The sequence below is a fragment of the Calidris pugnax genome, unplaced genomic scaffold (genome assembly GCF_001431845.1).
Source record: "Calidris pugnax isolate Ruff unplaced genomic scaffold, ASM143184v1 scaffold219, whole genome shotgun sequence".
Lineage (NCBI taxonomy): Eukaryota > Metazoa > Chordata > Aves > Charadriiformes > Scolopacidae > Calidris > Calidris pugnax.
In genome coordinates, this window is record NW_015094507.1 from 1,837,602 (window position 1) to 1,844,083 (window position 6,482).

At 49.1% G+C, this 6,482-nt stretch overlaps 1 protein-coding gene across 1 annotated transcript in view; it reads left to right on the forward strand.

Moving 5' to 3' along the window:
* The first annotated feature begins 1,521 nt into the window (after positions 1–1,521).
* SERTAD2 (SERTA domain containing 2) overlaps positions 1,522–6,482 on the forward strand; it is a 25,285-nt gene continuing 20,324 nt past the window's right edge. Inside the window, exon 1 of the mRNA XM_014964373.1 lies at positions 1,522–1,630. The gene's annotated coding sequence lies outside the window, so the exon portion shown is untranslated. The remainder of the gene's footprint in view (positions 1,631–6,482) is intronic.

Below are 6,482 nucleotides of genomic sequence, written 5' to 3' on the forward strand. Positions count from 1 at the left end.
CCCCCGCCTCTCAGAAAAAAAAGAATAATATGTTTTGTATTAGCTTTCAGACTCCATCCTCCTTCCCCCCTTGCCAACCCAGCACTTCCCCGGTGGAAGTGGTGTGGCAGTAAAATTGTGGGGGAGCTTATTAAATCTGCACATTTAATGCCTCAATTTAAACCTTGGATAATAAAGGACCATCTTTTAATTTAAGCTGTGGATTTACCATCTGCACAAATTGGATTCCCTTTCTCCCCCCCCCCCCCCCCCCCTTTTCTAAATTTGGCCCTGCAGATTCAACTTCTGTTTTATAGGGGTTTGTTGGTTGTGGTTTTTTTTTGGTTTGGGTTTTTTTTTTTTAAAGAAGTGGTGCAGGTCACTCACTGTTTACTTAAAATTAGACCCTCAGAAACCTCTGTCTGTCTGAAAAGAGTACGGATAAACGTGGGCTGTAAAGAATTTTGCACCTGGGACAGATAGAGGAAGGATTTACCATTGCAAATTTGAATTATTTTGAAAATGCCTCTATCTTACTTGGTAAGAGTTTCTTGAATCTAGTGGCTCTAAGAGGCTGCAGAAACTAGTTTTAAACAAAATGTCCAAGTCCCCCAAATGGTTTATGAGCCTTAATGTGCTCTACAGGTTGTATTCCAGCCAGCAGAAGCAGCTAGAAGCGGGTGCATTCATTTGGATGTCGACATATTAGCTCATGTTTTCCTATAAATAAGGATGGAAATAGTGTATTTTCCCAGGTAATTCATCTGAACATGAACACCTTAAACTCCAGTGACATAGTTTTAAGCGCTATATAACATATTGCAATGCTATATAACACCCTACATCGCCACAGCACCCGTTTGGTTTTGCCCTCCCAGCCCCAAACATGTGGCTAGGGTTGTACCATTCTTCAACGTGACAAATCTGAGCAGGACCATCCACTTCCAGAAGCCTCCAGTCAACCTGCTGGTGGCCCTGTTTGGTCTGTCGGGCCTTTGGCATCTCAGCAGGGTTGAGCAGTGCTAAACGTACTCAAACTGCCTCGGTAGCCAGGCTTCAAGAGCGCTTCAGAAGAGAAACGTATGGCTCCACGTGGAGCTTTGCAGGAGCAGCTTTGCTTCAGAAGAGGGTTGTGATATGTGTAGCAGATGGGTTGAGCGAGCTGGTCTCCTCTGGTGACCCAGGAGCAGGTAACCCATCAGCACAAGGGAGATGATGGCCACCTTTGTGTGTGGCTCACGTGTTTGATAGCCCCCCGTGGTGGTAAGATTTTCAGGCTTGTGTTGGGTTGTGCTCAGGACCGGTGGGTGGCCAAAGTCTTCTGGCTTGATTGCAGCGACATCTGTTTACACCAGTGGTTAATTAGGCCTGAAGACTGGCCACCTCTCTGTAATTTTTCCCCCACCGTTTCTGTGTTTTTTCTTTATTAAAAGTACTCCCTCCTCGGTTGTAAAGCAGGGCCTTTGGTTTTATCTGCAGATTGTTTTGTTTTTCTCCTGATCCCCTGGCCCCAGGATGAGATGAGTATCAGGACAGCAGCATCTCTTCAGGAGTAACCGAGTGTTCCAGAAAAGAATGACTTGTGCTTTTGACAGAGACTGCAGAGCGAGCGCTGAAAAGAGAGAGAAAAGCAGCCTAAAATTGATGCAAGGTACAATCCAGCGTGTCTCGAGAAGCCAGAGAAGAAAGGGGAGGCAGTTTTAGGAGCCCGTGGTGCCGTACAGACGGCGTCGGCGTGAACAGTCTGGCCTGGGTCAAAAACGAAGCACATCTTGCAGGTGATACAGCCCAAAGGGGATTTTGGGAAAGAGCACGGGTGCTCCTGAAGAGGCAAAAAGATGTGAGCAGATAGGATTCGATGAGGTACGGCGATGGGAGGCAGCCCCAGCCTCTCTCTGTCAGGGGACAGAGCGTTTCAGCTGGAGCCAGGATGATGCACACCAGCAGTCTCCAGAGGACTGGGAGTGCACAGGGAATTACAGAGGGAGGGAGTCATCTCCCTGCGTGAGGAATGCAGCAAAACCTCCTCTGACTAAGCCAGCTAATGCACACTGCGTTGGGGTTTGGTTTTTTTTTTTTTTTTTCCTTTCCTGATAATCCTGTTCCATAATATTTCCTTAATAATTTAATATGCGAAGAGTAGCCCTTTTGAAAAGCATCTAAATCACCAAGTCTTACTTTCAGAGGGAATCTTTCCACCCTTGTCCTTGACGTGCACCGGGAATTTTTACTGGCTATGACTATTTAAAAGCTAACGTGGAGTTAAGGGTGGGTTTTTTGTTGGGTTTTTAGGGTTTTTTTTTCCTTAATTACTTAATGAATTTACCATGTGGCACAACCCTTGGTACTGCCAAGCAACAGCTTTCTATTACTAGACTGTATGGGCCCGATCCTGCGTTGCTGAAGCCAAAAGCAGTATTTGGGAACAGACGTTGGCATCGAAATCTGTAGGAAGGCTTAGAATAACTCTACAAAAGGGGTTAGTTGCACTTAGAATATTGATTCATGAGCTCCTTGGTTTTTTGCATCTCTGTTCATTTTGCCCAAGTAAGATCAACTGCCCAACTGGACGTATAATATATGATACTGCAGTAGAACTAAGGCTGCATTTGGTCATACTAATTAATTAAACTGATTTCTCCTGTAGATTTTTTTTTTTTTTTTCCTAGAGAACTAACAGAGAATGATAATTAAGCATATTATGCATTCTAGGGAACGGTGTTTCTCCTACTGCCACAAAAACATTAAAGGAGAAAAACATGAACTACAGTAGAAAATGAAGGGGGGGGGGGAAGAGCTAAAATCAGAGGGAGAAAGGGGGAGGAATGTGCGTTCCTTTGGTTTTAACTGATTCCTCTGTGCCTTGGGACATGTGGGGCAGCCTTGGTACAGTGCAAGAGTTACACCAGCGTAAAAAAAAAACAGAAAGAAAGAAAAAAAGCAATAGATGCCGCACCCCAAGTTGGAGTGGGTTTTTTTTATTTTTTTTGATGGGCTCGCTTTTATTTGCGGCTGAGCCTCGCACACGAGAAGAGCCCTTGCTCCAGAAGGTCAGTATTGACCCCTGAGCTGGCCTGAACGGAGACAGCACGAGTTTTTTAGGGGTGTTTCATCACACCTTTGCTTGTAGCCTGCTTGCTGCTCGCCCGTGAGACCCACTGTGCTTGGTGGGGAGCGCTGCTCCAGTGGAAGGAGCATCCTTGGCTGGAGAAGGCCTTCCTTGGCCCTTTGTTTAGCTTCTCCCAAGTATTAGCATGTACTGCAATTAGAAAGAAAAAGGCCAAGGATGCAATGAGAAACGTGGGAAGCAGTTCACTGCCTCTTTTATTAAAAAAACGTGAGGGATGCTGACGTTCCAGCACACCAAACGTTGCTGTGCTCTCCTAATTAGCACACATGTTGATAGACAGAGGTTACCTGGCGGTCCATAGTATTTCTGATGATTTGCATTATGAATCTGGTGTCCGTTTCCCCCCTTCCCAATCTTCCCAATCTTTGATTTCTGTCTGTTTGTGTATTTATCTTTAACACAGGGAGGGGTTTTGAATGATCTGCAGGAGCCCTGGCCTCAACCAGGCAAGCTTTGACCACCCTTGCTCAAAGACAAGGATGCACTTAGATGATGCCCATGCCCTGCAACAGGTCAGTGCCACTGTAGAAGAAAACGCAGTTTGGTTCCTTCTCTTTTTAGCATGTCATCTTCACGTTTGAGCAGTTTGAGGGCCTGTGTCAAGGCTACAACTGCACAATTAGAATCACAGAATGGTTTGGGTTGGAAGGGACCTTAGAGGTCATCTAGTTCCCACCCCCTGCCCTGGGCAGGGACACCTCCCACCAGACCAGGTTGCTCCGAGCCTCCTCCAACTTGGCCTTGAACCCCTCCAGGGATGGGGCAGCCACAGCTTCTCTGGGCAACCTGTTCCAGGGTCTCACCACCCTCACACCAAACAAGTTCTTCCCCAGATCTCATCTCAATCTCCCCTCTTTCAGTTTAAAACCATTATCCTTCATCCTAGGGCTCTCCTCCCTGATCCAAAGTCCCTCCCCATCTCTCCTGGAGCCCCTTTAGGGACTGGAAGGGATTCTTAAGGTCTCCCTGGAGCCTTCTCTTCTCCAGGTTGAACCCCCTCAACTCTCTCAGCGCCCCCTCCCAGCAGAGGGGCTCCAGCCCTCCCAGCATCTTGATGGCCTCCTCTGGCCCTGCTCCATGGTCCTTCCTGTGCTGAGGACTCCAGAGCTGGACACAGTGCTCCAGGTGGGGTCTTCCCAGAGCGGAGCAGAGGGGCAGAATCCCCTCCTTGATCACCTCCCAGATTATATCAGTGCTGCTGCCCCTCGGGAAGCCCTTGTGTGTCCTGTTTCAAAATGGGGATGTGTTTTGGGTGGCCGTAGACTTTTCCCCTGGCTCCTGCAGGCTCTGGAAGCCTCTGCCGACACGCTTCTTGGTGCAGCCTTTCGTGGCTGGCTTGCAGGCTGTTCCTCTGCGCTCCCCAACGTGTTGGGGCAAAAAAACTGCCTTCAGAACCTTGCAGACACCTTCTGGTCAGGTTCTTCTGGAGCTGCAGAGTGTGGGAGCTTCTTGGCCAGGAGGGTCTCATTGGCCTCGCCTCGTCCCGCCGCGATGGAGCCTCCGCTGCATGCGAAGCCTAGGAAGGAGCCGCGCTCCTATTGATCGGTATGGTGACCTATGCTCAGCGGGGAGAGCGTGGATGCAGGTTGTACTAGTTGTGTCCGGAGGAACCATCTGAGCTACAGCGTGACTACAAAGCTCCTGCCAAGAAAAGCCCAGGAGGAGTTACAGTAGGAAACAAGGAGGGGGCGGGTGAGTTTTCTTCTTCTGCCGGTGTAGAATCGGAGCCACCTCGCCAAGTCAGAAAGCCTTCAAAGGTGGGAAGGCAGGCTTTGAGGCTGGGTAGAACCTGGTGAGATCCAGGCTGCTGGTCCTGGAGCTCGGCTGCTTATTTAGCTCGTTGTTTGTGGTTGTGGCACAGCGGCGCGGGCGATAGCGCCCACACACACCCAGGCGCCGGGGGGACTGTAAACCTGCCGTGGACTTTGAGCCCCAGAAGGGCAGGCGCCGCCGTTGCGCAAGGCCAGACCCTGCCGCCGTGAAGGAGGGCAGGAGGCGGCCCCAAAATCTGGTGGATCTGGCAGGCAAAAAACCCCCCACCTCCCCCCAACTCAGCCGAAAAACGTACAAATAATTCTGACTTTTGAGTAGTCTGAAGCCTACCTACCGCTGCACCCTTGCTGTAAAGAAAATTAAGCTTTTCCTTTTATTTTACAAATATATTTATTTTTTTATTATGACTCTTGTAATTTTGAGAAGTAGAAATTTTCCCGAGTGGAAGGACCGAATCTCAGTGCCTGGCTGCTGGAAGGGAGAAATTCTGGTTACAATTTTTTGCCAGTTCCTGAGCAATTTTGCGAGTCGCTCGTCAGAATTACAGTCGCGGAGCTGGTTGGGGGCTGACTCTGTCCCACAGAGAGAGGAGGAGAAGATTTTGGGGTCTCCTCAAAGGAACCACCGACAGCACAAGTGGAGGGGGAAAGGTGTCCTGAGGCCTCCAGATCTGGCCAAGTTAAACGCCACATTTTGAGGTCTTTCCTCCCATTTTAGTGGTTTCAGCGGAGTATTATATGAAATACCAGTCGCCGTGTTAAACTCTGATTAGGTGGAGTCTTTTCAGTTATAAGAATCCATAAAATAATCACCTTACTCTCCTTCTCTTTTGGCAGATTCACTATTTTGTTTTTGGTTTGGTTTTTTTTTTTTCCTATGTGGATTTTTGATAGAAAAATTCTCCAGTTTAACGAACTCTTTCCTCTAAAAGTATCCTTCTTTTCCTCCTCGGTTTTTCTAGCTGAAAATGGAACTTCATTTCGAACAAGGCCATCAGCTTGATTGATTGCGAATCATTACGGACCATTTTGAGCATAATGCCTCGACGAGTCGTGATATTAACGACTAATAATCGCCTTTATGCTCCCTCTTAAAGCTTTATCGTCCCCAAGTACAACGGGTTTAGTGGAACAGGAGAGGCTGGAATGATCCGAGGTGCCAGAATCTTACGCTGTTTCGAAAGACAATAATTGAGGGGAACTTAAAATAATCATCTTTCTCGTTAGAGCCTGGTGCTGAGCTTCCCCCCACCTCCTCCTCTCCCCCCTCCAAGCCTTCGTGTGCTCAAACATCTCCATTTGGCCTCATTTTTGGGCTTCGGTGGTATCTCCACAAATTAGCAGCGAGCATCCCACGGAGGAAGGAGGGGAGGGGGGGTGGCCGCTGCTTCCCTCCCCTCCCGGGTGGGCTCCCGGGGCCGGGGCGGGGGGCGACCGGCCGGTCCCTCTCCGTCTCACGGGGGACACGGCACCGGGATGAGCCCCGGGGTTTTTTTTTTGGGGGGGAGGGGGGGAAGCAGGGCTGGCCGGGGGCAGGCGAGCCCCGTCCCCCGGCCGGATAGCAGGGATATTTGTCATATTTGCGTTCGGGGCGCCTTGGT